Genomic DNA, 6,402 nt, shown 5'->3' on the forward strand with positions numbered 1-6,402 from the left:
CAACATTCAGAAGAAGGAGTCTTACCAAATTATTTTTATGATACAAATATGGTGTTGATACCTAAGCCAGGAAGAGCCAAAACAGAAAAAGAAAATTATAGACCAATTTTCCTAATTAATTTAGATGCAAAATTTTTAAATAAAATATTAACAAAACGATTACAGCAACTTATCACAGGAATTATACACTATGATCAGGTAGGATTCATAACAGGAAGGCATGACTGGTTCAATATTAGGAAAACTATTAGAATAATTGAACATATCAATAGCAAAACTAACAGAAATCATATGATTATCTCAATAGAGGCAGAAAAAGAGTTTAACAAAATACAACACCCATTCCTATTAAAAACACTAGAGAACAATGGAGCCTTCCTTAAAATGACAGGTAGCATCCATCTAAAACAATCAGCAAGCAATATATGTAATGGGGAAAAGCTAGAAGCATTTCCAATAAGATCTGGGATGAAACAAGGATATCCATTATCACCACTGTTATTCAATGTTATACTAGATATGTTAGCTTTAGTAATTAGAGAGGAAAAATAAATTGAAGGAATTAGAATAGAAACCAAGCTATCACTCTTTTTTTTTTAGAATTGGTATCTAACATTAAGTCCTTAATAATGCCTTTAGTTTTTATTTAATTAATTTATCTGTAGTTTTCAATATTCATTTCCATAAGCTTTTTGAGTTTTATATCCCCCCCCATCCTTCCTCCCCAAAATGGCATGGAATCTGATATAGGCTGTACGTATTAAGCACAATTTCACATTCATGTTGTAAAGAAGAATTAGAACCAATAGGAGGAACCGTAAGAAAGAAGAAACAAAACAAAACAGAAGAAAAAAAAGGAGCAAACACTATGTTTCTATCTATATTCAGACTCTGTAGTTCTTTCTCTGGATGTGGATAGTATTTTCCATCATGAGACTTTTGGAGATGTCTTAGATACTTGCATTGCTGGGAAAGGTTAAGTTTATCAATATTAGTCATCACACAATGTGGCTGTTACTGTGTACAAATTTCTATTGGTTCTGCTCACTTTACTCAGCATCAGACCATACAAGTCTTTCCAGGTTTTTCTGAAGTTTACTTGCTCATCATTTCTTTCTTTTTTTAAAAAAATTTTTAAATTTTTTAATGTTTTTTTCCATATGCTTTTGAGTTGAAAATTTTTCTCCCTTTTCCTCCCCCCCACCCTCCCCAAGACAGCATACAACCTGACATAGGCTTTACATTTACATACCCACTAAACATATTTTCACATTAGTGAAGTTGTAAGTAAAATTTAAAACCAATAGGAGGAAAAAAAACATGGTTAGATGCCACAGAGTAGGTGGCAATGCCTTAACCGTATATGTGTTGTAAAGGCCACTCAAGGCCTCTTCCATCCTTATCAAGGGGAGTGCTAACCTTCTGTCCTTTCATACAACACCTCATCATTTCTTATAGCACAATAGTATTCCATCACATTCATATACCACAACTTGTTCAGTCATTCCCCAATTGATGAGTATCTCCTCAATTTCCAATTCTTTGTCACCATAGAAAGAGCTACTATAAATATTTTTGTGCATGTGGAGGATCTGTTTCCCATTTTTATGATCTCTTTGGGATATAGCCCTAGAAGTGTTATTTTTGGGTCAAAGTGTATATACATTTTTATGGCTTTTTGAGCATAGTTCCAAATTGTTCTCTAAAATGGTTGGATCATTTCGCAACTCCACCAACAATGCATTAGTGTTCCAAATTTCCTCATCTTGTCCAACATTTATCATTTTCCAGTTTTTTCATGTTAGCCAATCTGATAGGTAGACACTGGCTGTAAAAATTTTTTCCCAGTTTTTTGCTTCCCTCCTAATCTTGGTGGCATTGGCTTTGTTTGTGCAAAAACTTTTCAATTTAATGTAATCAAAATTATCCATTTTGCATTTCATAATGTTCTTTATCACTTGTTTGGTCATAAATTTGTTTGTTCTCCATAAATCTGATAGGTAAACTATTCCTTGCTGTCCCAGTTTGCTTATAGTATGAGCCTTTATATTTGACTCATGTACCCATTTAGAATCTATTTTGGTATATTGTGTAAGATTTTGGTCTACACCTAGTTTCTGCCATCCTTTTGTCCAGTTTTCCCAGCAGTTTTTGTCAAATAGTGAATTCTTGTCCCAGAAGCTGGGGTCTTTGGGTTTATCAAATCGTAGATTACTATAGTCATTGACTACTATGTCTTGTGTACCTAACCTATTCCATTGATCCACCATTCTATTTCTTAACCAGTACCAAGTAGTTTTGATGATCGCTGTTTTGTAATACAATTTAAGGTCTGGTATGGCTAGGCCACCTTCCAAAGCATTTCTTTTCATCAGTTGCCTTGATATTCTGGACCTTTTGTTCTTCCAGAGGAATCTTGTTATTGTTTTTTCTAGCTCTATAAAATATTTTCTGGTAGTTTGATTGGTATAGCACTGAAAAAGTAAATTAATTTAGGTAGAATTATCATTTTTATCATATTAGCTCAGCCTACCCGTGAGCAACTGATGTTTTTCCAATTATTTACATCTGACTTTATTTGTGTGAAAAGTGTTTTGTTTCCTGGGTTTGTTTCAGCAGGTAGACTCCTGACCCAAGCCTCTTGTGCTTGAGGCCGGAGACCTGGTCATTGTCTTTGTGTGCTGGGGCCTCAGGTGCTGGCAGCTGGAGGCTGTGGAAGCTGAACTGGTGCTCAGCTGGGGTCAGCAACACTGATACTTTCAGGGTAGGGGTGGGGTCTGGCCCCTGGAAGACACCTATATGAGTAGGCTGCTTTGAAGTACTGGAAGGTTTGACTGCTGGAGGATGCCTGCCCCCTGGAGTTGTGCTTCCTGGAGTTGTGCTGAAGCATGGGGGGGTTTGGCTGCAGGAGGATGCCTGCCCACCAGTGCATGTGGGGGTTTTCCAAACTGGACTCTACTGGTTCCCTACTTGTGCAAGGCACCCAGGGGGTCCTAGTGTTGGTGCTTGCCTGCTCCACCACCCAGGGGCTAGGATCTCCCTCAGTTTGCTGAGGTGGGGCTTGCTGCTGTCTTGCTGTAATGCCTCCCATCATGTACTGCTCCCCTTCCATCAGAAGGAGAGGGACCTTTCTCATTAATCCTCCAATCTTCCTGGGCTGCAAGACTGCTACACCCTGTCTCTCTGGGGGCTCATGTGTTCCAGGGTTTTTCCTGGGGTGATACTTTCTGGGTTTTTAGAAGTCAATAAGGGAGAGGGAGGGTGTCTTTCTTCTTTCACTGACATCTTGGCTGCAGGAAATCCTGAAGCATTCTTTCATATGATCTTTAAAAGTTTATAATTCTTCAAAGAATTTTTCTTTGTGTACTTTGATTTATCTATTAAGGAATGGCTTAATTTATTACTAATTTTTTTTATCCATTGATCACTTGCCTTCTTATTTTAAGTGCATTAGTGTGTACGTGTGCGTGTGTGTGTGCGTGCACATGCGCACGTGAGTGTGCTTAGAAGCTCTTCAAATTCTATAATCAAAATTAACTCTTTTATCTTCTCTAATTGTCCCTATGCCTTGTTTGGTTAAGAATCCACCTACTACTCATAGCAGTGAGAGGTAAATGATATGATTATTTTCTAATTTTTATGGTATGCCCTTTAATATCAAATATCCATTTAAAATATATCATGAAATATGATGTAAGGTATTATTCTAAGCCTAATTTCTTCTGGATTGCTTTCAGATTTTTCCAGGAGTTTTTACTAAACAGATGATTCTTTAACAAGCAATTTATCTTTTCTAATTTATCAAAAACCGGATTATTGAATTCCATGGTTTCTTATTCTCCTTTCTCTAATCTGTTTTTAACCAGTACCAGATGATTTTGATAACTAATGTTTTATAATCTAGTTTGAGATCTAGAAGTACTATCCTGTCTTGCTTTTTGCCTTGTTAGTTAGGCCTTCATTGACAGAACTGACTTCATGTTTGACCACTGCTTGACTTCCTATGTACCAGAAAGTTCCTATGTATCCTCTATTGGTTGAATCATCCACATTTGGGCAAGGAATGCAAGGCTGTCCTCAATATAACCAATTTGGCAAATCTCTTCTAGTCCACGTATGCTAAACATTTGCTCCCATACTTACTGGTCACTGTTAAGGAACAGAGAAAGATGTTCTAAGGGAACTTCTTGCTGGTTTCTGACTGGTAATGACTCAAAGATAGGTGTGATGTGGTACCTCAGAGCTGTTTGGGTAATGAAAAAAGATATGGAAAGAAAAGGTGGGGGTGGGTACGTCCTCATCCTCAGGAATGTAGAGAGATAAGGAAAAGAGTGGAAAGCATAGGAAAGATATCTTCCAGGGCAGGGAAAACCTTAAACTTCCTGTTTTCCCAAGTATATAGTACTTCCCTTAAAGTCCCTTCTATAAATTCTATTTTCTTGCCTCTATTTGTTCAAGAAGTCTTCCAGGACATATAAGGGTCAATCAAGATTGGAAACAGAAAAGGAGAATGGAGTTCTGAGTGCTTGCAATTCTGGGACACCAATCTTCATAACCATATATATCCCTTACTATATCCTGACTTGACTCACATGAAAAACTTGATGTTAAATTAAAAGTGGGGTCTGGCACCAGGGCCACAGCCCACCAGAGATCACTATCCTGTCTTTATTAGAATTTAGTGTTCTGGAAATCTCTTTGTGATGGGATTGCTTAAAAATACAAGTATTTTTAAGCCTCTCACAGGGGAGAACTAGAGACAATTTGCTTTCACTTGTCAAAGAAAGAGGTATACCTTACCTTTAGTACCCCAAAGATTCATGAGTAGCCCAACATTTCTTACCACTGGTAGGGTAGAACATGCTGAAGATTCCCTTGCCCTTCGAGGATACAATTCTACATTACATAAATAGCATTGCACTAAATGCCCAAAAAGAACAAGAAGTGCAGAAAGCAAAGAATGCCTTCCTAAAACCTTTGAAGGAGAATAGCTAGGCTACTAATTCCTAATAAATTCCTGAAACCTGCCAAGCAAGTTAAGTCCTGGGGGACAAATAGGCCAGAGATTAGCAGCACACAATTTAATAGGTAAAGAAGAAGCTATTAATGTTAGCATTAGCAGTAAGAGAAGAAAAAGAAATCAAAGTAATTAGAATAGGCAATGAAAAAAGAAAACTCTCACTCTTTGCAGATTATATGATGTTATACTTAGAAAATCCTACAGAATCAACTGTATTAGTTGTATTAACAACTTTAGCGAAGTTGCAAGACATAAAATAAACCCACATAAATCATCAGCATTTCTGTTTATTACTAACAAAGCCCAGCAACATGAGATAGGAAGAGAAATTCCATTTAAAATAACTGTAGACAATATAAAATATATAGGATTCTACCTGCCAAGACAAACCCAAGAACTATATGAACACAATTGCAAAACACTTTTCACACAAATAAAGTTAGATCTAAACAATTGGAAAAATATCAATTGTGAATATAACAAAAGTAACAAGTGTACCTAAATTATTTTACTTATTCAGCGCCATACCAATCAAACTACCAAATATTATTTTATAGAGCTAGAAAAAATAATAACAAGATTCATATGAAAGAACTAGAGGTCATGAATATCAAGGGAATTATTGGGAAAAAATGCCAAGAAAGGTGGCTTGCCATACCAGATCTGAAACTATATTATAAAGTGTCAACGACCAAAACTATTTGGTACTGCCTAAGAAATAGAATGGTGGATCACTGGAATAGGTTAGGTACACAAGACACAGTAGTCAATGACTATAGTAATTTACTGTTTGATAAACCCAAAGACTCCAGCTTCTGGGAGAACTCACTATTTCACAAAAACTGCTGGGAAAACTAGACAATAGTAGGACAAAAATTTAACCTAGACCAACATCTCACACCCTATATCAAGATAAGGTCAAAATGGGTACATGATTTATATAGAAAGACTGTTACTATAAGAAAACTAGGAGATCAAGGGATGGTCTACCTATCAGATCTATGGCGAAGGGAAGAATTTATGACCAAACAAAAGAGAGAGAATATTGTGAAATGAAAAATGGATATTTTTAATTGCATAAAATTAAAAAAAAAGTTTTTGTACAAACAAAACCAATATCACCAAGATTAGAAGGAAATCAGAAAGCTGGGAAACATTTTTTTTGAGCCAGTGTCACTGATAAAGGCCTCATTTCTAAAATATATAGAGAACTGAGTCAAATTTATAAGACTACAAGTCATTTTCCAATTGATAAATGGTCAAAGCATATGAACAGGCAGTTTTCAGATGAACAAATTAAAGGTATCTATAATCATATGAAAAAATACTCTTAATCACTATCAATTACAGAAATGCAAATCAAACAGCTCTGAGGTACCACA

At 36.1% G+C, this 6,402-nt stretch overlaps 1 non-coding gene across 1 annotated transcript; it reads right to left on the minus strand.

Annotated features, from left to right (window-relative positions):
- Positions 1–1,312: 1,312 nt before the first annotated feature.
- Positions 1,313–1,441, minus strand: LOC144454687 (U6atac minor spliceosomal RNA). Its single transcript, XR_013483197.1, has one exon. It is a non-coding gene; the product is annotated as a U6atac minor spliceosomal RNA (small nuclear RNA).
- Positions 1,442–6,402: the final 4,961 nt, after the last annotated feature.

Source organism: Phascolarctos cinereus, unplaced genomic scaffold (assembly GCF_003287225.1).
Source record: "Phascolarctos cinereus isolate Bilbo 61053 unplaced genomic scaffold, phaCin_HiC Scaffold_726;HRSCAF=1367, whole genome shotgun sequence".
NCBI lineage: Eukaryota > Metazoa > Chordata > Mammalia > Diprotodontia > Phascolarctidae > Phascolarctos > Phascolarctos cinereus.